This window comes from Stenella coeruleoalba (assembly GCF_951394435.1).
Source record: "Stenella coeruleoalba genome assembly, chromosome: 19".
In the NCBI taxonomy this organism is placed as follows: Eukaryota; Metazoa; Chordata; class Mammalia; order Artiodactyla; family Delphinidae; genus Stenella; species Stenella coeruleoalba.
Window position 1 is genome coordinate 13,246,430 of NC_137165.1, and position 25,071 is coordinate 13,271,500.

Below are 25,071 nucleotides of genomic sequence, written 5' to 3' on the forward strand. Positions count from 1 at the left end.
TTCCCAACAACTCTACCTGTGTAAGTACTGTCATTATCCCCATTTTATAGATGAAGAAAAATGAGACGCAAAAAGTTCAGGTTTTTAACTAAGGTCATATATCCAGTAATTCAAACACATGCTGTAGGTCCAGATTAACCACTGTATACTCTCAACTCTATTATCATTAAATGTTTTTACAGTGTGTGTACAGTGTGTGTACATTGTGTATCTTTTCTCTGAAGAGTACTTTTTGACATTTGCACTGTTTAAGAATCCTATTAACATCACTTTTATAGAATTAAGTATCTTTTACTCTTTTTGCTTTATGCCATTTGTTGTTTTGTTTTGTTTTGTTTTGTTTTGCGGTACGTGGGCCTCTCACCACTGTGGCCTCTCCCGTTGTGGAGCACAGGCTCCGGACATGCAGGCCCAGCGGCCATGGCCCACGGGCCCAGCCGCTCCGCGGCATGTGGGATCCTCCCGGACTGGGGCACGAACCCGCGTCCCCTGCATCGGCAGGCGGACTCCCAACCGCTGCGCCACCAGGGAAGCCCCGCCATTTGTTTTTTAATACAATTTATCTACTATGTTCCTGGGTTTTGTTTGGTTAGTTTTTGTTGTTTTGGGTTTTTTTGTTTTTACCTTTTACTGTTGAAATTTCCAGACTACAAGAAAAGTAAAGAGAATAGTTTAATGAATCACCACGTAAATTAAACAGTTGTCAACATTTTGCCAATATTTTTTCAATCATTCTCTTTGTCCCCCTGCCAGATTTTTGTTCTTGGAGGTTTTAAATCAACTTCCATTCATTATAACTGAAAATACTCAGTAAATATGTCTAACTTGTAAGGCTTTCTTTCTAGCATAACATAACATTATTATACATAACAAAATTAATAATTTGTTAATATCATATAGTCTGTTTTCAAATTCTTCAGATTATCTCCAAAATATCATTTCACAATGGGTTTGTCGGAATTAAAATCTAAGCAAACTTCATACTTTGTGTTTGGTTGATATGTCTCTTAAGGGTCTTTTCATGTGTAACAGTTCTCCCACCTCCCTTTTTAAATTTTTATTTATTTTTTTTAACATGTTTATTGAGGTATAATTGCTTTACATTGTTGTGTTAGTTGCTGCTGTATAACAAAGTGAATCAGCTCTACGTATACATATATCCCCATATCCCCTCCCTCTTGCATCTCCCTCCCACCCTCCCTATCCCACCCCTCTAGGTGGTCACAAAGCACCGAGCTGATCTTCCTGTGCTATGCGGCTGCTTCCCACTAGCTATCTATTTTACTTTTGGTAGTGTATGTATGTCCATGCCACTCTCTCACTTCATCTCAGCTTACCCTCCCCTTCCACCCGCTGTGTCCTCAAGTCCATTCTCTACATCTGCATTTTTATTCCTGTCCTGCCCCTAGGTTCTTCAGAACCTTTTTTTTTTAGATTCCATGTATATATGTTAGCATACAGTATTTGTTTTTCTATCTCTGACTTACTTCACTCTGTATGACAGACTCTAGGTCCATCCACCTCACTATAAATAACTCAATTTCGTTTCTTTTTATGGCTGAGCAATATTCCATTGTATATATGTGCCACATCTTCTTCATCCATTCATCTTTTGATGGACCCTTAGGTTGCTTCCATGTCCTGGCTATTGTAAATAGTGCTGCAATGAACATTGTGGTACATGACTCTTTTTGAATTATGGTTTTCTCAGGATATATGCCCAGTAGTGGGATTGCTGGGTCATATGGTAGTTCTATTTTTAGTTTTTTAAGGAACCTCCATACTGTTTTCCATAGTGGCTGTATCAATTTACATTCCCGCCAACAGTGTAAGAGGATACCCTTTTCTCTACACCATCTCCAGCATTTATTATTTGTAGATTTTTTGATGATGGCCGTTCTGACTGGTGTGCACCTCTCTTTTTTTCTAAATGCCTTTTATTTGTTGAAGGTGTTCTTGATTTTTTTTTAACAGTGGTCTCAATTTTTTTCTAATATCTCGTTATACTGGGATACATATTTAAATAGTATTTTTTCTGAAAGAAAAATGTTTATTATGTTTCTAAGTCTTAGTTTATCTGAGAATGTCTGTCTTTTGCCCTTCTACATGAATGGGGCAGTTTGGGGGCACAAAAGTCTGAGGCCAATCAGATTTGTGTGGGGTTTTTGTTGTTTGTTTGTTTTTTTGTTTGTTTTAATGCTTACAGGATTATTTTTTCTCATTGTCCTTGGAAACTAAAGACTGAACCAGGGTATGTCTGGGTCAAGGATGGCAAATGTCTGATAAATATGCTTTCATTCTCTGCCAAAGACAGGCATTAATAATTGATCACAGAACTCTTTCCCATTGAATACAAGTGAAGTTTCAGATTCATTTAAAAAAAAAATAAAACAAAACCCACTTTTTTTGCCAACTCTAATGAAGGTGTTGGTCTCCTGTTATTAAGTTTCTTAGCGTGTCCTTTGAATATTCAGGCCTTATTCACTCAAGAAAATTTACTTTTCCTTTTTTTTCCCCCCCTTTCCTTTCTCATTTTTTAAAATAATTGCTCTTCTCCTGTCAGTCTTGATCTTTCTGGAATAGCTTTTAAAGATTAGGGTTCTATTTTCCCATCTTTACTCCCCCCACCATTATTTTCATCTCTATATTTTCTTTTGTATTGTAGAAGAGGCTCAACGAAGTCATTCGTTTCACTAATTTGGTTCTCTATTACTATATTTAACTGCTGCTTATAGCCTTACCTGTATTTTTTCCTGATCATTTTCTAATATGACTGCCAAAATCTAGATTGAAATGCAGTTTACTCTGTGTGTTTTTTGTGTGTGTTTTTGTTTTTTACTTTTTTATTGAGGTTTAACCTTCATTAAGTAATATGCACTACTTTTAAGTTTGAGCTCAGTATATTTTTACATATGGTTATATGTATACGTATAGCTGATTCACTTTGTTATACAGCAGAAACTAACACAACATTGTAAAGCAATTATACTCCAATAACGATGTTTAAAAAAATGTTCATCTGTATTATTAATAAAAGATATTGTTGAATATGACTTATACCTATTTCCAAAATTGCATGATCTGAATTAAAGAAATATCCTGCAAACAAACAAAAAAAAGACATGCTAACTGCCACCCAGCTCAAGATACAGAATATTTCTCAGATCCCAGCAGGCTCCTTTATGCCCCCTCTCATTAATACTCTCCGTTACACAGGTAACAGTTATTCTGATCTCATTCACTATCCATTAGTTTTGCCTGTTTTTGAACTGTACATAAATGGAATCATATAGTACATACCCTTTGTTTGTCTGTTTGTTTTTAAAATATTTATTTATTTATTTGGGTGCACCAGGTCTTTGTTGTGGCACACGGGACCCTTAATTGCAGCGTGCAGAATCTTTAGTTGCAGCATGCAGGATCTAGTTCCCTGACAGGGATCAAACCTGGGCCCCCAGCATTGGGAGCTTGGAGTCCTAGCCAGTGGACCACCAGTGAAGTCCCCCCCTTTGTTTCTTTTGTTCAACACAATCTATGAGAGATTTATTCATGTTATTACATGTAAGAGTAGTTCATTCCTCATTATTGCTGTGTAGTATTTTGTTGTATAAGTACACCACAGTTTACTACTTCTACTATTGATGAAAGTTTGTTTCTTTTACCAGTCTTGGCTACTATGAATAAAGCGGCCATGGACATTTTTATGTATGTCTTTTGGTGGACATATGCTCTATTTCTCTTTGATATATACCTAGGAATGGGATTGTTAGGTCATAAGGTAGATGTATGTTTAACTTCAGTAGACAATGCCAAGCAGATTTCCAAGGTGGTTGTACCAATATACATGACCGTCTGCAGTATATGAGAACTTCAGTTGTTCCACATCTTTCCTTTGCCAACTCTTGGTTTTGATTTTGGTTTTGGATTTCATTTTAGCCATTCTGGTGGGTGTGCAGAAGGATCTCATTGTGATCTTGATTTTCATTTCCCTGGAGAATAGTGATGTTGAGTACCTTTTCTTCTGCTTTTGGTCACTTGGATATCCTCTTCTGTGGAGTGCCTGTTCCTGACTTGTGCCCGTTCTCCTTTCGATGGCTTGTCTTTTTCTTATTAATTTATAGAATAATTTTAAAAATATTCTTTATATATAAGTACTGTGTTGGATATACATTTATGTGTTAAAAATACCATCTCTCGGGCTTCCCTGGTGGCGCAGTGGTAGAGAGTCTGCCTGCCGATGCAGGGGACGCGGGTTCGTGCCCCAGTCCGGGAGGATCCCACATGCCGTGGAGCAGCTGGGCCCATGAGCCATGGCCACTGAGCCTGCGCGTCTGGAGCCTGGGCTCCGCAATGGCAAGGGCCACAACAGTGAGAGGCCCGCATACCGCAAAAAAAAAAAAAACAAAACTCTGCCTTGGCTCATGTTTTCACTTTTTTTTTTTAATTTTTATTTATTTATTTATTTAGGCTGCATTGGGTCTTCATTGCTGCGCACGGGCTTTCTCTAGTTGTGGTGAGTGGGGGCTACTCTTTGTTGTGGTGTGTGGACTTCTCACTGCAGTGCCTTTTCCTGTTGCGGAGCACAGGCTCTGGGGGCACAGGCTTCAGTAGTTGTGGCACGTGGGCTCAGTAGTTGTGGCGCACGGGCTTAGTTGCTCCACGGCATGTGGGATCCTCCCGGACCAGGGCCCAAACCCGTGTCCCCTGTATTGGCAGGTGGATTCCTAACCACTGCACCACCAGGGAAGCCCCCATGTTTTTACTTTTAATGGTGTCTTTTGATACACACAAGTTCTTAATTTTAATGAAGTCAAATTTATCAATTTTTTTTCTTTAATGATTAGTGCTTTTTGTGTCCTATTTAAGAACTATTTGCCTACGAGATCATGAAGATATTCTTCTGTTTTTTTCTTCTAGAAGTTGTATTATTTTACCTTTCACATTTAGGTGTGTAGTCCATCTCGAATTAATTTTTGTTTTTGGCATGAGGTAGAGACAAGGTTAATTTTTTTCCGTACAGATATCCCATAGATTGAGCACCATTTATTGAAAGATCAGTTTTCCCCACTGACCTGCAGTGGTGGCTTGTCATACGTCAAGCGATTATATATGTTTGGGTGTATTTGTAGACTTCCTGTTCTGTTCCAATGATCTTATTTATCTGTCCTTGTGCCATTACTGTTGCGTATGAAATTGAAAGTTTCCAAAGTTTTCACAATGACTGTTCTAGAGGGATACTTATTCCTTAGATTGGTATCCTTCTGTTCAATTTAATACCTTTTTGCACGTTAGGTGATTTTTTTTTCCATCCTTTTTTTAGGCAGTCTATACTTGTTCATATTGAGATCTCAGATGGATGTCTGTTAAGATTTTCAGGTGCAGATAAAAGGAAAAGAGGAACATTTAATTTACACTGCGGGCGTTAAATACTCCTAGAGGAGTGTAGAAAGGAAACTAGAGCTAGAGATAGTCATGGCAAGGAGCTAAACCCTCCGTTTGCTGTAATAGACCAACTTAGTGTTCTCATTCTGGGGTTCTTGCCTCTTTAAGAAGCCAGACTCAGCTCTGTCTTCCTCCTGCCTCATGCGGCCATCCACACCAATTGTAAGCCAGCAGCCTGTAAGTTTCTTCTGATACCCTGGTGGGATTCAGTTGTGCCCTTCTAAGTGTGTCAGAACCCACCTTGGCTCTTGGCCTAGTTGCTCCAAGGAAAGGGCATCAGTGGGGTATGGCTGCTGAAGTCTCATCTATGAACCTATCAAGCAGGCAAAGGGTTGAACATCAGTTGTTCTTTTCTCATTCCAGTCCCATCTGCAGTTTGTCTTGTAGAAAATTCCTCATAGTTTCTGGTATGTGGTTGCCTAGTACCGATATATACTTTCTATCTTTTTTTTTTTTTTCAGTCATTTCAGTGGAAAACTGGAAGGGTAGACAAAATAACTAGATGCATGTACTTAAAGCCATTCTAATTACAAGTCAGTGCTAGTGTGGAGGTTCCTTAAAAAACTAAAAACAGTACTTCCCTGGTGGCGCAGTGGTTGAGAGTCCCGCCTGCTGATGCAGGGAACACGGGTTCCTGCCCCGGTCCGGGAAGATCCCACATGCCGTGGAGCGGCTGGGCCCGTGAGCCATGGCCGCTGAGCCTGCGCGTCCGGAGCCTGTGCTCCGCAACGGGAGGGGCCACAACAGTGAGAGGCCCGCGGACTGCAGGGAAAAAAAAAAAAAAAACTAAACTAAAAACAGAACTACTATATGACCCAGCATTCCCACTACTGGGCATATACCCTGAGAAAACCATAATTCAAAAAGAGACATGTACCCCAGTGTTCATTGTAGCACTATTTACAATAGCCGGGACATGGAAACAACCTAAATGTCTATTGACAGATGAATGGATAAAGAAGATGTGGTACATATATATAATGGAATATTACTCAGCCATAAAAATAAATGAAATTGGGTCATTTATAGAGATGTGGATGGACCTAGAGTCTGTCATACAGAGTGAAGTAAGTCAGAAAGAGAAAAATAGATATCATATATTAACGCATATATGTGGAAATCTAGAAGAATGGTACAGATGAACCTATTTGCAGGGCAGGAATAGAGAGGCAGACGTAGAGAACGGACGTGTGGACACAGGGCGGGAAGGGGAGGGTGGGGTGAATTGGGAGATTAGGTTTGACATAAATACACCACCATGTGTAAAATAGATAGCTGTTGGGAAGCTGCTGTATAGCACAGGGAACTCAGCTTGGTGCTCTGTTACGGCCTGGTTGGGTAGGATGGGGAGTGGGAGGAGGTCTAAGAGGGAGGGATGTGTCTGTGCATATGGCTGATTCACTTCACTGTGTGGTAGAAACTAACACAACATTGTAAAGCAATTACACTCCAAGAAAAAAAAATAGTTTTTTAAAAAGGAGTTTCTTTTCCTTTTTTTTTTTTTTTTTTTTTGCCACACCGTGTGGCATGCGGAATCTTAGTTCCCTGACCAGGGATCAAACCCATACCCGCTGCTGTGGAAGCACGGAGTCCAAACCACTGGACCGCCAGGGAATTCCCCCTTTAAATGAGTTTCTAGGCTTCCACGTTGACTACTTTGAAAGTCTATTCATTTTATGAAGGTGAGCGTTGGTCTTTCTGTGTTGGATCTCAGCTCTGCAGCTTGGTATCTCCCCACCCCCTGAAGCCTGAATATGAGTAGAACCATAGCCCAAAGGCCCAGTAAGCTGCACTGCAGAAGATGAAGACAATGACAGATACCCAGAATGAGGTAGGAGAGAGTGTTTCGAAACTCATGAGTTTCAGACGATCTGCTTGTATGCCTTTATTTAATAAAAATGCCTCATGGCTTTTCTTGCCAGTTGGACAAGAGAAACTGACCCTGGGATTCGGAATGACCCAGAATTTTGTGCTCTTGTGGAGCCAGAGCCCTTTCCCAAGCCAGCTTGTTGCAGACCCAGCTGGGGAGCAGGGACTGTTTCCTATATTCTCTGTAACTCTAGTGCTGCTTGTAATTCCCAGGAATTGGTAAGTAAATAAGAGTACACATTTAGAAGTTTGGGGCTTTTTACGCGTAGCTTTTCTTGTTTGTTTTTCCTTGTAATGTAGCTAAAGTATGTAGATTTTCTAAGTTTTATTTTATTTTTTATTCTCTTGTGGAAAAAACAGTAATTAAAAATTTTTTACGTTGTAATTCAAATACAAGAACCTGGAATAGACCCCTCAGTAATATTTTTTGAAGAAAGAAGCAATAAGAAATTTAACCAGGAAGACCCTAAGCTTCAATTGTAAAGATACCTCCTTTCTCCAAAAATTAGGCCTGATCGGGGTTCAGACCCACTTATACGGAATGGGAAGGGATAACTCAACGACTAAAGACCTTGGCACTTCTGTAAGAAATTTAAATAACAGACAGACATACAGAGATTCGTAAATATGTACTTGGTGCCAGCGAAACCACAGAGAAGATGCTGCATTTGTGGTCCAGGGAAGTTAAATATTTGTGGTCAACTTAAAATTCAACATAAAACTCTCATCTGTGATGGAAACTATCCAGAAACTGCATGGAAGGCGTGCGAGCTGCATGCGCTCTCAAAGGCCTCTCCTCTCACTCGGCTGAGCTAGGAGAGCCTATGCCCCTTCCTTCACACCGCATAGCTGGGAACCCTTGTTAGGGGAGGAGGGGCTCCCTGGCGCTCTGGTTACCTGCCCAAGAAGGTACCCAGAAGGTAAGGCCCTCTCTGCTTTGTGGCTCACTCCTTCACGTCTGATCAAATGTCACTTTATCCAGGAGACTTTCTCTGTCCGTGTTAGATTAAAGAGCAATACTGTCCCCTACCCTGTTACTCTCTGTCCCTCTTACCCTACGGTATTTTTTCCCTAGTACTTCCCACTACTTGTCCTGTATTTGTTTGCTTGTTTCTCAGTTTCACAAGAATGTTAAGCTGCATGACAACAGGAACATCATTTTATTGACTGCCGTATCCCTCGTGTCTTAAATAAGCCCTACTGTGCATAGCAGATGCTTAATAAATATTTATTGAATGAATTCAGTAGAATACTTGAAAATGTTTTAGGAAGTACTGTTTCAGGAGCAAAGAGTTATTGTACCCTGACCCCTGGAATAGGGTACTGTCACACGGCAGAACCCCAGACTGTGAGATCAGCCTAGAACACCTCAAACATCCTGCCGTTCTGTGGTATCTGCACGTAACCCCTGATAGGGAGACTGGCACTGGCAGACAGTGCCAAGCCTTCAGACGTGCCAAGCGCCTCTTGCCATAACACCTGGGTTATGTGTAGAGACGTAATTAACACAATTTAATTTTCACATTAAAAAGTGTTACAGTGTTTGTTTCTGGCCTTCAGATTTGTTGAAGACCCTCCTGATGTTAATTGCTCTGGTGTGGGAGCCCTTTCCGGGCAGCATGCAGACTGGAGCGCATAATGGACTTTCACATTCTTTTTGGGTATGTAAAGGCAGTCCCCGTTGCCCAGCCTATTGTCATTTGAGACCCTGCCTGCTTGAGGGGTCTGTTGTTGCTGACCACTCCCAGGCCTGTTGGGCCTGATGGTGACGGACGGACTTTACTGATGAACAGTTTTTCTTCTGTCTGCTTTTCTTTGCTGCCTTTGCTGGGTCTTTCAGTCATCCCAACACAGAGAAATTCTGTTGGAATAAACATGGTTGGTTTTCTGGATCTGTTCCAGAACCTTGCTGTTGATGATCTTTAGCATTTGGTATGAAATGTGCTTCCCAAATGATGTTGATGATCTCTAAGATATGCTGTTAAGTGGCAACGTGTATCACCATTTATATAAATGTATATAAAAGGTATAGGTCCGGGACTTCCTTGGTGGCGGAGTGGATAAGACTCTGGACTCCCAATACAGGGGGCCCGGGTTCGATCCCTGGTCAGGGAACTAGATCACACATGCATGCCGCAACTAAGAGTTCGCATGCCACAACTAAGGAGCCGGCGAGCTGCAACTAAGGAGCCCACCTGCTGCAACTAATACCTGGCACAACCAAATGAATAAATGAACAAATAAGTATAGGTCCATAGTTAATCATACATGGCAGTATATGCATAAATATCTCTGCAGGCCACACCAGAAACTGGCAACAAGGCTGGGAAACAGAGGCTTTAGAAACCAGAGGTGGGAAGATTGTTTTTAAAATTCAGCCACATGTACTCTCTGGTTGGTTGGTTGGTTGGTTTTTACCATGTGCCTCGTGTTTAAACTACATGTTACTGAACAGCTTCAGTTTGTCCTGGTACTTGAAGCCCAGGTGCCACCATATCTTCAGTGCCTCCTAGAAGAGATGCTGTCATTGAACTTCTTTTCTTCTTTGTCAGCAGCAAGAATGACTTTAGGCTAAGTGACAGGATTCAGTGACAGGATTCAGTTTTAGCTCTGTGTTGTCAATTTAAAAAAAGTTTGGGCTGTGTGTAGGCTTCCCTAGTACAGGCTGGTACAGAAATTTTGTCTCTCTGTCTTATCAGTACAAAGCACTGAAACTATACTAAGTAGTTTATAATTGTGTGTATGTCTTTCTGTGTGTGTGCTTCAGAAGTTAAGTAAACAGCATTCAGAGTTGTTGGCTTACTGTCTCTAAGCCTGTCTTAGACTAATGACTTGGAAAGATTTAGTGAAGAATCAGAAATAGACTCTATCAGCAGCTTTCTGATCTCTTTTTTCAAATCCTGTGAGGATATGCTACATAGGCTTGGCGATCAGGAATGGATCAGATGAGATACCATTAATGTTAATGCCATTTTGCCAGAATGACCTGCAGAAAACTCTGGTTAAAAATCTAGTTGCGGGCCTCCCTGGTGGTGCAGTGGTTGAGAGTCCGCCTGCCGATGCAGGGGGCGCGGGTTCGTGCCCCGGTCCAAGAGGATCCCACGGGCCGCGGAGCGGCTGGGCCCGTGAGCCATGGCCGCTGAGCCTGCGCGTCTGGAGCCTGTGCTCCACAGCGGGAGAGGCTGCAGCGGTGAGAGGTCCACGTACCGCAAAAAAAAAAAAAAAAAAAAATCTAGTTGCGAATCATAGTCTTCATTCTGCTCCGTTCTGATCATAAGAAAACTCCGTATGGGTTATTTATTCCGTCTGGGCTTGAATTTCCTCTCTGTGAAATGGGGATGAGAATAGTCCCTTCCTAAGATTTCGGTAAGGATTAAATGAGATATCATAAGTGAAAATACCTATATTTTAAAAGTCTCTCTCAGTGTGTATATGTTCTTTATAGTGATTGGAGGGGGCAGTTAAGAAGACTCCAAAGAAACGACCAGGTTCAGTCCAGTTCTACACCAGATTCCTATATATCTTCCCAGATCGCCCTGCAGTTTCTGTTGCTGTTTTCTGTAACTCATAAGGATTCCCTCAGATCCTCCACCATCTCCCTTTTCCACTCTTTCAGCTCTTGCCATTACCTTGTGGCTTTGGATGTTAAAAAACTGTTGGATTTGCCTTTTAGGCTAGGATACAGGCCCAGCAAGAAATTAGGCAGAATTCAGGTAGTTTTTCAGATGGCAAATCAGGTGTGCTTACAGTTATACTATCCTAGGATTCTCGTGTAATGGACACCCACAAGTGAGGGTTTGTGAGCCTTGAAGGAGAACAGCAGAACACCACTTAGGAAATAAAATCACACTGTCCTGGGTGTTCCAGCACTTCCCATGCTGGCCTCCTTTCTGCAGTCCCACCCTCCTCTTCGCCCTGGCACATAGTCCCATGAACATGCCACCTGCCTTCTCTTGTCTCTCTGGCCCCATCCTTTGGCTGCTCAGTTTATTTTTTCCACATCCTAACCCTCTTCCAGTTCCAAACTAAATAACTCCCACAGATGGCTTGTTCCATCAAAGCTGTTTAAGAACACAGGACAGTGAACTGGGGTCCAGAGGAGCTGCCAAAGTCCAAGGCTGCCCTTCCCACAGAGGCCCAAGACAACGTTGCCATCAGCTCCCTAGCAGTCCACAGACCGTGAGCAGAAAGGCTGGCAGGTTGGGTGGTGGGATGTCTCTTTAACACTATAATCCTCTAGCAGCTAGCAACCAGTTCTCACTTAGATTCACAAGTTAGAACTGGAGCCGGATCCACTGCGCTCCATTTTCCACAGGAGGCAGAGCACTTTGTAGTTGGCATTTCTCCCCCACGCTTTTACAGCATGGAAACCCAACAGGAAGTGGCAGTCCCATTTGTGTTTTGGATCGTGGTTTGAATCCTTACTGAACCTCTTTGTGAACTCTTGGAGAGGTCTAGATCCCTGCTCTGCCTGACCTGAAGGGCAGTATTCCCAGCTGTCAGCACATCCTTGGGAAGAGGGTGAACTTCGGACGCCTATTAGAAATCCTGCAGATGAGAGAAGACCCAGAATTTCACTCTTTCTTTCCTGTCAGCAAGGACATGTAAGTTTCCTGTCTGCCTTGTCATCAGCTTTGGAACACTTTTCTCCTACATTTCCCCATGTACACAGTGGTCTGCGAGCTTCTTCCCCCAGTCATCATCCCAGCACTTGCCTTCCCTCTGTCATAATCAGACGGGTGTGGTTAATTTTGACCTCGTGACAAGCGGCCTTTTCCTTGTCCTCGCGGTTATTCCTGTGGGACTTACGACCTCTCTGGTCATGGTCTCCCTCTCTTTCCCTTCCTTCTCCTTCTTCCCTCTCTAACTGCAGCCTTTGTAAGTAGATTCCTCCAAGGTCACTGAGGAAGGGCAGTGTGTGCCGTTTGCTGCTGTGCGAGTCTCTTTTCCCTCGGTAAGCCGAGTTCCCTTGAGAGAGCCCCTCCCTTCCTCCGTTAGAAGCCATGTTGGCGGCTTATCTGCTTGAACGTGGGCATAACAGGGCCAGGCACGATGGCATTTGTGGAGTGGTCTGGCCAGACGAAGGGAAGTTAACTCTCAGCTGGGGAGAGCAGGCAGTTGAAGAAGCTTCCCCCGGAAAGAGCAGAAGAGAAAGAAAGAGAAAATTCTGTGGCAGGGAAGTACTCCCTGAGAACTCAGTCAGGAATCAGCATCGCCTCCCTCATCCTGGTCTTTCTACTGAGAAGGAAACTATTGTTCTTTCTCTTCCCTGCCTTCACATATTGCTCCAGGATCAAGGATTACCAGATGAACAACGCACCCTGTTGCTCTCACAGTAAAAGTTTCTCAGATTGATGGATTTGTGGAGCCTTTGGGTGCCAGGTGGAAGGAGGGAGCTTTGACTTCCTTTGTCTTGTCCCCATGCTCTCTGATGGACTTTCCTCTTTACAGTCCATCCAGAGTCCAAGACTGTGTAGTGCAGAGAACTTTCTGGGGACACGCATGCATAGGTTTTAGCTTGGCGTCCAGTAGTGACGAGTTTCCCATATTCGTTCAGCTCATCAGCTGACCAGGTGAGGTCTTATCCATGCCGTGTCCAGGGAAATGAAATGAACTGGATGATAGAACTCCTTTTAGGCCAGGTACCCTGGGAAGCTTTTGATTTCAGTATCTCTGTTCTCGCCCGTAGCTTAGCCAAGCGCCCATTTGGTTCGTGTTCATCTAAATGTGAATTCATCAGAACTGTTTCTCTTGTCCTGGGGGCCAGCCCTTGGGCTAGTGCTGAGCTGGTGGGGGTGGGGGTTGGATATACCCTATAGTAAAAAGGACTTGAAGTAGGTCCCTTTCTCCAGAAGTACCATTACTTACGGAGAGGCTACAAAGTATAATGGACTGAGCACAGACTCTGGAGTAAGACACATGTGGGTTCAAATCCCCGTTTTACCACTGACTGGACGTTTGTTTCTTCCAAGCTCCAGTTTCTTCTTCCTCTTTCTATCTCCCAGGATTACTGTGATAATCAGATGAAATAGCATAATGCCTAGCAACCATCAGCCGCCACTTCATCTCCACCACAGCTTTCCCAGAAAAGTGGGATATTTCAGCCACCGAGAAACTGCAGAAGAAGTAAAGCGCTGACTTGTTCCGCATGCCACTGCCCTGAACCTTCTTAACGGGTTTCTTGCGTGCTCATGCGTTTTTGTTTCTAGAACGTTCCCTGTCCTGACTTTGTTCAGTTTTCTTTTTCACTTGTGAGAACTTCTCTCATGATCAGTACCCAAGGGCTTTAGAACGTCTGGACGGTAGTTCTCCTAGAAGGCAAGCCTGTTTCCTTTGTGCCATCCCAGAGGCCTTGCTGGCCGACTGATCTCCAGAGACCACTCCTTACCTCTTTGCGCCTTGGCTTTTCTTAAGGGGCCCTTCCTGGCTTCAAATCTGGTGACAAGCGATCCAGAAACCTTGTCCTCAGCCTCTTACAGGGCACACTGGTTGGGCTTGTACCCTCCAGGTGGCCTGGAGGGAGCTGCAGGGTGTCAGAGATGGCCATGGGAAAGAAACAGCTCACAGAAAGAGCACAGCGCATGAGCCAGCGGTTCCCACTGCCTGCTGGAGCAGGCTCAGTGAGGCCGCTGACAAGAGTCTTCAGAACACTAAACAGGTGATTAAAACATCAGTATAAGTCCTTCCAAATCTCACAGAAAGCCAGAAACTTAGTTTGGACACCAACAGAAATTTTCCGCTCTGGAGCTCTATAAACTGGTCTGCTATTTCTTCCTCTGCTCTGTGGCCAGAGGGGAGCTCTGTGCTAATGATTCCATGAAACCCTCCAAGTCTTCCTGAGTGGCTTATCGTATGAGAAGAACCTATACCACCTTTTTCCATCATGAATTATCTCCAGGCTCTCACTGTTAGTTCAGATTCTGAATCTTCAGCCCTTCCTTCCAAAAAGGCCAAGCTCAGCTCTTGGCACTGTCCCCTGTGACAGAGCTGAGCTCCAGCATCCAGGTCAGAGGCAGAATCGTCTTTCCTCTCCTTTCCAAGATGACTGCCCAGAGTCATAGAAACCTTTAAAAATGGAAAGAGATCTCGAGAATCACCTGCATTTTGCAAACAGGGTTCGGTAATTTGCCGAAGATCACACAGGAGAGCATGAAGTGAACGTTCCTCTAGACCCTGCTTTCCCTAGACCTGTGGCAGGTCAGCTGCCTAAGAGAAGTGCGGCAAGCCCAGAAGGAGTTCCGTCTTCACAAGGTCAGCAGCAAGAGGCTGCCCGCCTTGAACTTATGATCAGCTCTTTTCCCTTGTGGAGATTGTGAGAGTCTCTGCCCGAAGCACAGGCAGACGCTCTGGACCCATCGAGAGCTGTGGGCAGCCGGAATGCTGGTTAGGAGCAGAGGCACGTTCCAGCCCCTCCACTTAGCGACTGCCTGAAGTTGAGTGAGTTACTTAACTTCTCTGTGCCTTGATTTCCTCATCTGTAAAATCAAGGTATTGACAGCACCCACCTCCTGGGGCTGTTGTGTGGATTAGAGGAGGTGGCGCATGTCAGCTTTTGGCACAGCGCCTGGCACTGGCAGCCGTTCGCTCAGCGTTAGCCACGGCTGAGGAGGGTAGAGGGGCACGCGCCGGGTTTTGTTGTTGTGCCTTAGAAGCCCCAGCGGTGCCCTCGCAGGAAGTGGCTCTGGTGAGGTGGCAAGAACACAGGCCTACGAGGTCATTGCATCTGGCTTCAAATCTCATTTACCTTATTTTTTCATCTCTTGTCATGATCTGAGTGTAACAGTATCTGCTTTGTAAGGTGCTGAGGATTCCTGGATTCCAAAATTGCCATGAAAAACGCAGCGTGTTTTTTTGCACCTTAGCTAGAATTGCACTTGAAGAGTGGACTAAACTTGTGACCACCTTCACTTAGTCTTCTAGCCTTTAAAGCAGTGATTCTACAACTTCAGTGTTCATAAGTACCTGGAACACTTACTGAAAGTACACATTCTGGGGCCCTGTCCCCAGAACAACTAATTTATTTAGTCCAAAGTGCTGTCCAGGAATCTGCATGTTTAACAAGCTCGCTGTGTGATTCAGATGCAGGTGGTTTTTTAAATGCTTTTTAGTGCTCATAGGTGAAGAAAGGGGAACTGATATTTATTGAAGTCCTTCTATATGCCAGGCATTTGGCTTACTTATACCTTATCAAACTATAAATAGACTTCAGCTAGCTTTAGTTAGCAAAGCTTGTCTTGTCTCCAGCCATGAGGCGTGGACCACTTGAGACTCAGGACTCTAGATGGAGGACCTGAAAATACAACTTAAAGTGGCCTCACACCTCAGCCCTAATCTCAGATTTTCTCTCACCATATTTTTAATATGCTGTGGGGATTCTCGAGATACAGGTATAATTTTTTTCTCAGAGCGTGACATCAGTGCTTTGAAGAAGATAAGTCTCACCTCTTGCTGAGGTGTGTTGTACCTTGCCCTGGGGCAGCAGCCTGCAGTTAAGACAAGGCAGAACATGCCCAGAGCTTGGCTTCTTGTGGTATCTTATTTCAAACTAGAAACTCTGTAGGCAGCCTGTCAAAAGAGAGCACCATTCCTTATGGAGCCTAAGTCTCCGTGGGGAGCATCACTTGAAGCAGAAAGAAGCATCTCTGAGTAGCCTGTCCAGGTGTTCACATTGCACAACACAAGGAGCGTGATTCACGGTATACAGTGTGGCTGGCACCCCCTCCATGATCACGATGTCCTCTGGGATCGTCCTAAGGTCCCAAAGCTGCCGTCAGCCTCCCATGATCAGTCATCCACGTTGTCCGACTACCCATAGTGTATATTAGATGCTGCAGATAGACTTTTCTTTAACTACACACACACACACGTACAGATTACAGTGCCTGTCCTCAAGGGTCTTACTCAGGAGAGAAAACAGGACAGCTTCATAGGAGAAAGGTACTGCGAAGCATAAACAGATCAGATTTATGGATGTCATGAACTTCAGAAGGAATACATTCTCAGATGACAAATGGAGGATCCAAAGAGAACTTGATAGGCTACAATGAAAGAAGTGAATAATTACATGAACTCAAATATGAATAAATGTAAAATCCTACTTTATCCAGAAAGTCAGCTGCACACAGCAAGTAGCATGCAGCACAATACTAAATAATAGGGGTTTTTTATAGCAGGGGGAGACCTCAGTGAAGGAAGGTTATAAAAGGAAATGGTTGCTGGAGGGCTTGCTCACAGTTGGGGAAGATATTATTTAGCCACATGTGTGAAAACACTTTGGGGATTTGTTGATTAAAAGCTCACAATGTGTCATTAGGGCAAAGTGGTGAACAACAAAATGTATGCTTTTTGGCCTACTCACAGAGGTGTCCAGAAGAGAACGAGGAGGAGCTGTTTGCTCTGTTCTCTGCTGCGAAGTCACATGTGGGCGCTCCCTCCAGGAGACGTTCGTCTCAGTAAAAGTCTTAGTGAAAGAATAAGCAGGATGTTAAGGAGACACTTGAAGTGAGGAACAGTGGAAGGAAGTGGGACCGTTTAGCCTAGAGAAGGTATAACATAGCAGACTTCAAAAAATTGGAGGCCACGCAGGTGGAAGCAGAGTTAGAGTTGTTTGTGGCCCAGAGAACAGGATTAGAAGCACTGGAGGCAGATTTGGGCTTAAAAAGGGATAGACCTTTCCACTGATGAGAAAAGTCCAGAAGTGGAATGGGTTCCCTATTAGGAAATGAACCCCTTGTAGACTCAAGACCATAACAGACCTCTCATACAGCATGGTCAGGACTGGAACTTAATAGGGGAAAAAGCCTGTTAAGTATGTAATAATAAAAATTACTTATATGTGTCTTAAACATGAAGAGATGATGGTTTTAAAAGCTTCCCCAGGGTCTTGAATCCTTTCCACCCGACATACTCAAGAAAGGGTTGGATCTCTGGGAGATGTTGTAGCAGAGGTTCTAGGGTGGCTCTGAGTGACTGGTAACTCACTTTCTGGCATCTAAGTGATACAGGTGTTGAGGGCTGCTAATGAGGTCGGAGAAGAGGAGGACGTGTAGGCCTAGCCCGTAGGCGCTGGAGGGGCAACTGGGGATTTGGAAGAGGTTAGTGCCAGGTTACTGTGGAATCCCTCCATGGCCTGAAAGTTCTGTGAAGTGTCAAGGACTACATCTGCCTTATTCTCTCTTGTGTGCCCAAAATGTCTAGCATGTCACATAGCAGGGCCTTAGGAAAAATTGGTGGACAGTGGGCTGGTGGGCCGGACAATGACTTCTTGAAAAGACTTTTTGGGGCTTCCCTGGTGGCGCAGTGGTTAAGAATCCGCCTGCCAATGCAGGGGACACGGCTTCAAGCCCTGGTCCAGGAAGATCCCACATGCCACGGAGCAACTAAGCCCGTGCACCACAACTACTGAGCCTGTGCTCTAGAGCCCATGAGCCACAACTACTGAGCTCGTGTGCCACAACGACTGAGCCCACGTGCCACAACTACTGAAGCCCGCGTGCCTAGAGCCCGTGCTCTGCAACAAGAGAAGCCACCGCAGTGAGAAGCCTGCGCACCGCAACAAAGAGTAGCTCCCACTCGCCGCAACTAGAGAAAGCCCGCGTGCAGCAAGGAAGACCCAACACAGCCAGTAAATTAATTTTAAAAAAAAGAAAAGAAAAGAAAGACTTTTTATCAAACTGAAAGGAAGGTGAGGGAATGAATTGATTGCATAAAGGTAAAGGCCTTGTAGGCTGGGTAGGTTCGGGGAATAATCTGTAAAGTCTCAGAGGTGCCAGGGAGGCAAATGGCCCACAGGGGAATGTTGAGCAAGGTTGCCTGGGCCTGGAGCTGGGGATTAGGGAATACCAGCAAGAAGGGCCGTGGTGATGTACGGTGGGGAGGGCCTGCACAGGTCATGGAGAGCACTGAGAGACATTGGGATTTCATCTGGTACTAAGGCTGAGCCCAAGGGGCTTCTCCATCCTGACTTCCTCAGGGCCTATCTGCCTGAAAGGGATAAAGGAGCAGTGTGCCCAGTCTCTACAAAGAGCTTTTCTTCTCCCCAAGCTGCCTCTTCCTCCTCTCTTGAAGGAGGAGAAGAGGAATGAGAACTCTGCCCTTTTGAGTGCTGTAGGTAATGGGGGCAGCGGGGAGGGCGTATTTCTCTCTTGGGAGTCTTTGATGCACCTGCTCTGAATGTGCCCCACCCCCCTCCCGCCGAATCCTCAGGGTCTAGAACGGGCCCTAGTGCACACAGTAAACACCTAGTAAATATTTGTTGAATTGAATGCTGACCGGATGTGTTGAATGCTGCAGGTCTCAGCATTCTTCCACACACATAAGATAAATAAAAGTAGGAACAGATCGGGTGAAGGAGTCTGCACACGAACCTAAGGGGCGGCCCCTGATCCTGGCTGTCTGGAAGGCAAATAAGAAAGCGGCTCAGAGCGACCAGAGCACAAGAGACAGTGCTCCTGGCCCAGAACTCAGCGGCAGTGTAGAAACAGACTGCATGTGGATATTTGCAGACTGAGACAGACTCAGGCCTTTCCTCCCCAGGGGCTGAGCTTGTAGCCTCCCCTGCTGGTTAGTGAGTGAGGGCCCCAGTGCCTGTGCTCCAGGTTTCAGAGCAGCTGAAGCCAGCCAGACCTGAAAGGCTTGTGTTGGCAGTGCCAGTATCCGCCCAGCCCCTGCCAGTGCGGGTGGCTGCTCTCAGAGCCTCTGCAGGGGAAGCAGATTGGACCGCAGCCTGAGCTACTGCTGCCTATAGCTTGCTCTCTACGACGCCCTCACTGTTGAGAATGCACCTTGCTCGTGCAGCCGGAGCTTAGAGCTCCAGAAAAAAACAGTTTCTTTCCATGAGGGAACAGTTCAAGAAGAGCCAGCTGTCCTCTGCCCAGGAGAGCCAGGACTCCTCTCTGCCTTTGTTTAGAATGTCCAAGCTTAGGAAATTCGGGTGGGTGGAAAATACCACCTGAGAGCATGAAGAGGATTTTCTCATCATTTCTCTTGTATTGAAAGACCTGGAGCAAGGATCCAGCTGGTCTCATTTTAGGAGGATACCATTAACAAAGGCAGAGTCACCACCCACACCCCAGTGTGAAGAGGCGAGATGGGCAAGGTGGTTGTGATGTTCACCGCAGGACCTTACTTCTGATGTGTGCATTAGTGCCGTGCTTGTCCTACAGCCCATGCCCTAGGGGCCCCTCTGGAGTCCTGCAGAATGTACACATGCCCATGGTTAGGTCCAGGAATCTTTGTAGAAAACAGGAAGGGGGCAGCTGCAGAGGGGCAGGGGCTTCCCTCCACCAGCTGGCTTGTCCAGCAACCTGGATCCAACACCTTAGCTCAAAATAAACTATTTCAGCAGCTTCAACAGCCAGGTGAGCATTCCAGGACTTCTCCCCTCAGCCCTAGGCTGTGTGCCTGCCCCATGCTTCCTTCCTTACCTCTGAGCCTGGCTTCCACACGCTCAGTGGTGTCAGGCAGAGTGTACCCCTCCTGTCTCTGAGCAGAGTGAGGCAGCGAAGAAGAAAAAACATAATAGCCACTCATTTACTTAGCACTTTCTGAGCCCAGACACCTTGCTAAATATATGATATGCATTATCTCTTTTAAATAACTTGAGCCAAGGCTCAGAGACATTAAGTAACTTGCCTAAGGACACACAGCTAGGAAGTGGCAGTTAACACTTGAACTTAGATCTCTGACTAGGAAGCCCAAGCTCTTGACTGACCCCCTGTATTGCCTCAGCTTGCCTCTTCCCAGAATGGACCTGTTTTTCCTTCTGTACTTACCTTCTCACCACCAGTGTATGCTCCACATCTCCTCTGTTCTCTCAACTCTCCTTCCAGTGTGAACATAATCTCCCTCTCAGTACCCCTACCCTTTGGAATCTTCAATAAAAATAATGGAGAAGGCTCTCCCCCACCCCCACCAAATCTTCCCACCTAACCATTTGCCAGTTCCCAACCCCCCCTCTAGGACACTTAAGGCCAGTGCGTGCTCACGTGCGCGCACACGCGGTGGGGGGAGGTATGGGTGGGGCTAGCAGGCTGCCATCCACTCTGAACAGGCATCTGTGCGTTGCCAGCTGATTGGTAACAGCCCACATTGCCTCCGCTAAGAAGAAAACAGCTGTTGGGACCAGACACGTGGAATGGTATAGCTACTGCGGGGTGGGTTGGCCGATGATGTTAGCATTTCATCTTGTGACCCACTGACCCCTCAACTGGCACTAGGACTAGGGATGGCTGAGTCTGGACATTGGGATCAAAAGTGACTGAGGGCAAGGCTGTGCTTAGCTGCCTTGAGAAGAAATGCAGTCCTGCTGCTGCAGAGACAGGGAACAAGTGACCCGCTGAGTGGATGCCCTTGGACAGGATACCCGGGGCTTGTCAGGATGTGTCTGGCACAAGGATCCATGCCTTTTCTCCTTGTCCACTTTGTCATTCAGTGCCTGCCAGGTTCTTCCTTTCTCTCCCCTCTGACCTGTGACCCTCTCAACAAATCAGTACCAGTCGTCCTGATTCATCTAGGCTGGGAGTGTCTGTCTCCCCATCATAAGCTACTGCCTCTGTCTTCAGAGTGAATGTGCATCCTCGTGGCCAGCTTCCCTCCTGCCTGGAAGCCCCTCCTCCAGGAATGTGAATAAACTGTTTCCTCTGTCCTCCAGCTCCAGAGGATTCCCTGTGTCTGAACTTTCATTGGCAGACCTCTTCTCAGGCTGACCCACCCTTGGCCACTACAGAATCGTCCTACCCACCCTTCAGTCTCCTGTGAAGGCGAGTCGTGTATAACTAGAGGTTCTCAGTTTGTGAAAACACTTTAGTCTGAGTTCAGTTTTCTTGTAGCCAATCCTGTGGGCTGGGCTCATTAGAGATGGTAATTAACCCATTGCTAATTGACCTCAGAAGCCAGCCAAGCAGCCTGTATTTTACCAGGATTGGTAATGGATTTATAGGCTATTTTAAGATTTTTTTTTCTTTTTTTTTTTTTTCTTTTTTGCCGTCTCACTGTTGTGGCCTCTCCCGTTGCGGAGCACAGGCTCCAGACGCGCAGGCTCAGCGGCCATGGCTTATGGGCCTATCCGCTCTGCGGCATGTGGGATCTTCCCGGACCGGGGCACAAACCCGTGTCCCCTGCATCGGCAGGCGGACTCTCAACCACTGCGCCACCAGGGAAGCCCATATTTTAAGATTTCTTAATAATTTCAGCAAGACTTCACTTTTCTGTCTGCATCTTATTTGCTCTAAGGATATTCTGTAAAATTAACAAGCTGTAAAGTTTGATTGAAGATTTCAACAAATGTGAGAATAATTGGCACCATTTAGAGAAACAAGAAAAACAACCTGTAAACTGGAGTTTGTAGGGGGAAAACCCGTGTGATTTTTCTCTGTAACCAGAGGAGCAGTAGCAAGCAGGACTTTTTAAACCAGAAAATAATCGAACTGGCTGATAGCGCAGATTTAAATTCTGACTCCCCCAAACCAAAAGTTCAGAAAAAGAAATTCTGCAGAATCTAACCAGTCACTGTAGTGTTTGTGCCTTCCAGGAGGCCTGTTTGAATAGGGACCCAGTAAAGATGGAGTGAGTCCGTCGTTCCCTGCAGCTTGCATCCAGGGACCTGCTTCATCTCTCTGACCCCTCCTCCTGTTCCCTGGCTGGATCAGGGCTCTTCTCCCTTCCCCATGGCTAGTGTTAAGTCTTGCCACTTAACATCCGTCTATGGTACCTGGTGCTCAGTTCCTTTTCTCTCTTTCTCCCTCCGCCACCTTCCATAAGACTGCTTGGACCTCTTTTTCTGTTCCTTCCTAGGCATTTCTGCCCAGGCTGGGCTGGTCCTCTGCCGAGTGGCTGTGGAAAGTCACCAGTTTTCAGAAAACAACATTCTTTTCTCATCCACCGGCCCACCTAAGATACCCCAGACTGCCTTCCCTCTTCTCTCCTGCCCTAGAGGTTTCTTCCTGCTTTCCTCAGGACCTAACCTTCCTCTGAGTGCCAGCCTCCGCTTACCATGGGCATGCTCACTTTCTCTCTCTCTAAGGAACTGAGCCTGCGACAGGCCAGGCTCGCACATCGCCTCGCCACATCTCACTTTCAGTTTTCCTTTCTGCTTGGTTCTTTGCGTGTGGACCTAATCTGGGTGGTAGCTGGAGCCCTGAAGCTAGAGGTTTCAGTTCCCGCCGATGGGGCACACTGCCTCAGATGGTCTTCAAGGGGAGGGAGAGGGCCTTTCTCTGGGCGCCTTTCTTTCAGCCCTTCCCTGACCCACATCCCCAGCCTTCTTTCAGAGCCGACTGGGCCATCAACTTTGCAGCTCCCAATGGTCTACACAGTGAGTCTCTCCAGAAGGACCGTGACTGCCCCTGAGAAGGTGCCGGGTCTCAGGTTACCCAGGTGTTCCCTGGCCAGCAGCCCTTTTACTCAGCTCTAGCCCCTGTCCAGCCCCACCTGTTAACAGCCCAGGAAGGAGGCCTCTGCAGCCCAGATCCTTCTCCTCTAGAGAATCTAGAATTTGCCCAGAGCTACAATGTACATACCGCTTACATTCTCTGTTTTTCATTGATATAGAATGGAAAAATGTACTCATGAACAGAGCTATTGTGGGGATTATGTCATAGACTTCATCTGGACTCCTTCCTCTCCGAGCCGGGAGCCTAGCTTTAACCCCTCTCCTACCAGGAAGTCCTCCTTGGCCAGACAGAGATCATCTTGGAGTTGGCTCTCTGTGAATGGTTTAAAGGGCATCTTCCTTCGTGATATCCCTTATTAACCATATTCAAACTGGGTTTTTTCCCCCCAACTCAAGTGCTGGAGGCTTTGTCTAGGAGGAATCCACCCCGCTGGGCTGATTCCTCCCACCTGAGAGCAGAATGCTTCAGCAGACAGGCCAGCAGGCTGGAGACCGAGGGTTTCTCTGTGCCCCGGAGAAGCCCTAGACTTTCTGCCCCTCAGTCCCTGCATCTCCTCAGTAGCTCAAACCCCATTCCTCACTCCACTGTGCACTTTGAAACCTAAGGAGACCATACAACATCGGCTATCCTCCCTGCTAGTTGGATTGCAAAGGTGAGAACAACTCTTCCAAAAGGCTAGGTGACTTTTCTCTCCAAACATGTAGAATTCTTTTCTACACCCCACTCAGAGACCCCGCTGGATCAAAGCCCTTTTGAGAATCATCCAGGAGTTCCTTTGCCCTCAGGGAAGAACTGATGGCCATAGCAGACAAAATCCCCCGGAAATCAGGTTCCTTCCAAACAGAGTGAAAACTAAAATAGGGGGCAGGGGCCCGGGGAGGGAGGTGGCACTCCTTTTTGTTTTGGTGTCCACGTGAATAACAGCTCCCCCTGATCCTCTGAGGATGTGCCGCAGGCAGGCTCAGGATGTCTGCATCCCTGGGTCCTGCTGTGCCCTGGAAATCCCCGTCTCCAGGAGACCCACGTCCACACATGTGGCCTTTCTCCCCCTTTCTTCCTGAGCCACTCAGCATGCCATCCAGCCCATGCCCTAACAGCAGGAATTCTGCCCGCCTGTCAGCACACACACCCATGGGCACACTCTCCTCTCCTGGGCAGATTTCTGCAGCACACTCAGCAGGAGTGCCAGCATACCTCTCACCATCCAGGTGATGCCAAGGACAACTGTCAGGTTTTCCTCTGTCCTCCTCTCACCCCTCAACCCCCACCTCCTCTCCATTCAATGACAGCAGCCTCACACCGAAAAGGAAAGTCCTGGACCCATTACATAATTCTCCATAGTGCAAGCAGTAACTGGGGCATAAGGTCAGAGGTCATAGTGGGGTCAGGTGGCTGACACACACTGTAACGACAAGGTGGTTAAAATTAGACCACTGAGAGGAAACTGGCAGTCTTGTGGAAATGCAGAAGTTTCCTCTGCAAGTGAGAGGCTGGGGATGCAGGGAGGCCACTGTGCGTGCTGCCTGCCAGGCTATTACTCATTTCAGCTCTGTTCTTTAATGCCTTTTAGCCCCTGCTTCTGTATTTCTAGCCTTCCTCATCACATGTTTGCATACACGCGATGGAACCCATGGTTACCTGCCCTGGCCCAACAAGCGCTTCTTTCCTCCTTTTAAGCACAGGACTGGGCACCCCAAGCTCAAGACAGCTGCCCTTTCCTGAGCCTCTTCTGGGTCGCTGAGCACCTTTTGATTTAGCCTCTCAGGTGGTCGAGGTACTTAGCCTGCGACTCAGGCCTCAGTTGTTATCAAGGCCATTGGTGGGGCAAGGGGCGGGGGTCCACTCCGAGGTTGGGAGAGGTGGCAGAGGACGGAGTCATGGAGCGCAGGGCTGACAGTTGTGTGCTGAACAGTCCCTGGCCAGCCAGCTGCCAGAGGGGAGCTCATTTCCACGTCTCCTGGAGGACTTGGGTCGCACCTGCCTCATCTGCTCCCTCTGGTACCCAGCCGAGCTTCCCTGTGCCTGTCAGCCCTTACTGTAAACCTCCTGGGTGCCCTGCTTGTCCTTAGCACCCCTTGCCAGGGAAGTATGAGATGTAGTCTATGCCACCAGTGGAGTTGTTATCCAGGCGAGGGATAATAAATGCACCTGTGAAACAAAGAGCAAGCAATCAAAGACAGTCTCCAAGTTAGTTACTTTACTGTGTGATACAGCCAGGGCCGTCCCTGTCATGTGACAGGATGGGAAGCATGGGGTTTGGGGGAGGGCAGGGGCTAGAGTCAGTGATGATGGAGGGGCTGCCACCCTGTGACATATCTGGCCCCTGAAGTGTTTCCCTGTGGGAACGGCCTTCACCACTTGTGAGCTC

At 46.3% G+C, this 25,071-nt stretch overlaps 1 protein-coding gene across 2 annotated transcripts in view; it reads left to right on the top strand.

Moving 5' to 3' along the window:
• SMG6 (SMG6 nonsense mediated mRNA decay factor) overlaps window positions 1–25,071 on the top strand; it is a 236,652-nt gene that overhangs the window by 188,130 nt on the left and 23,451 nt on the right. The window lies entirely within an intron of this gene.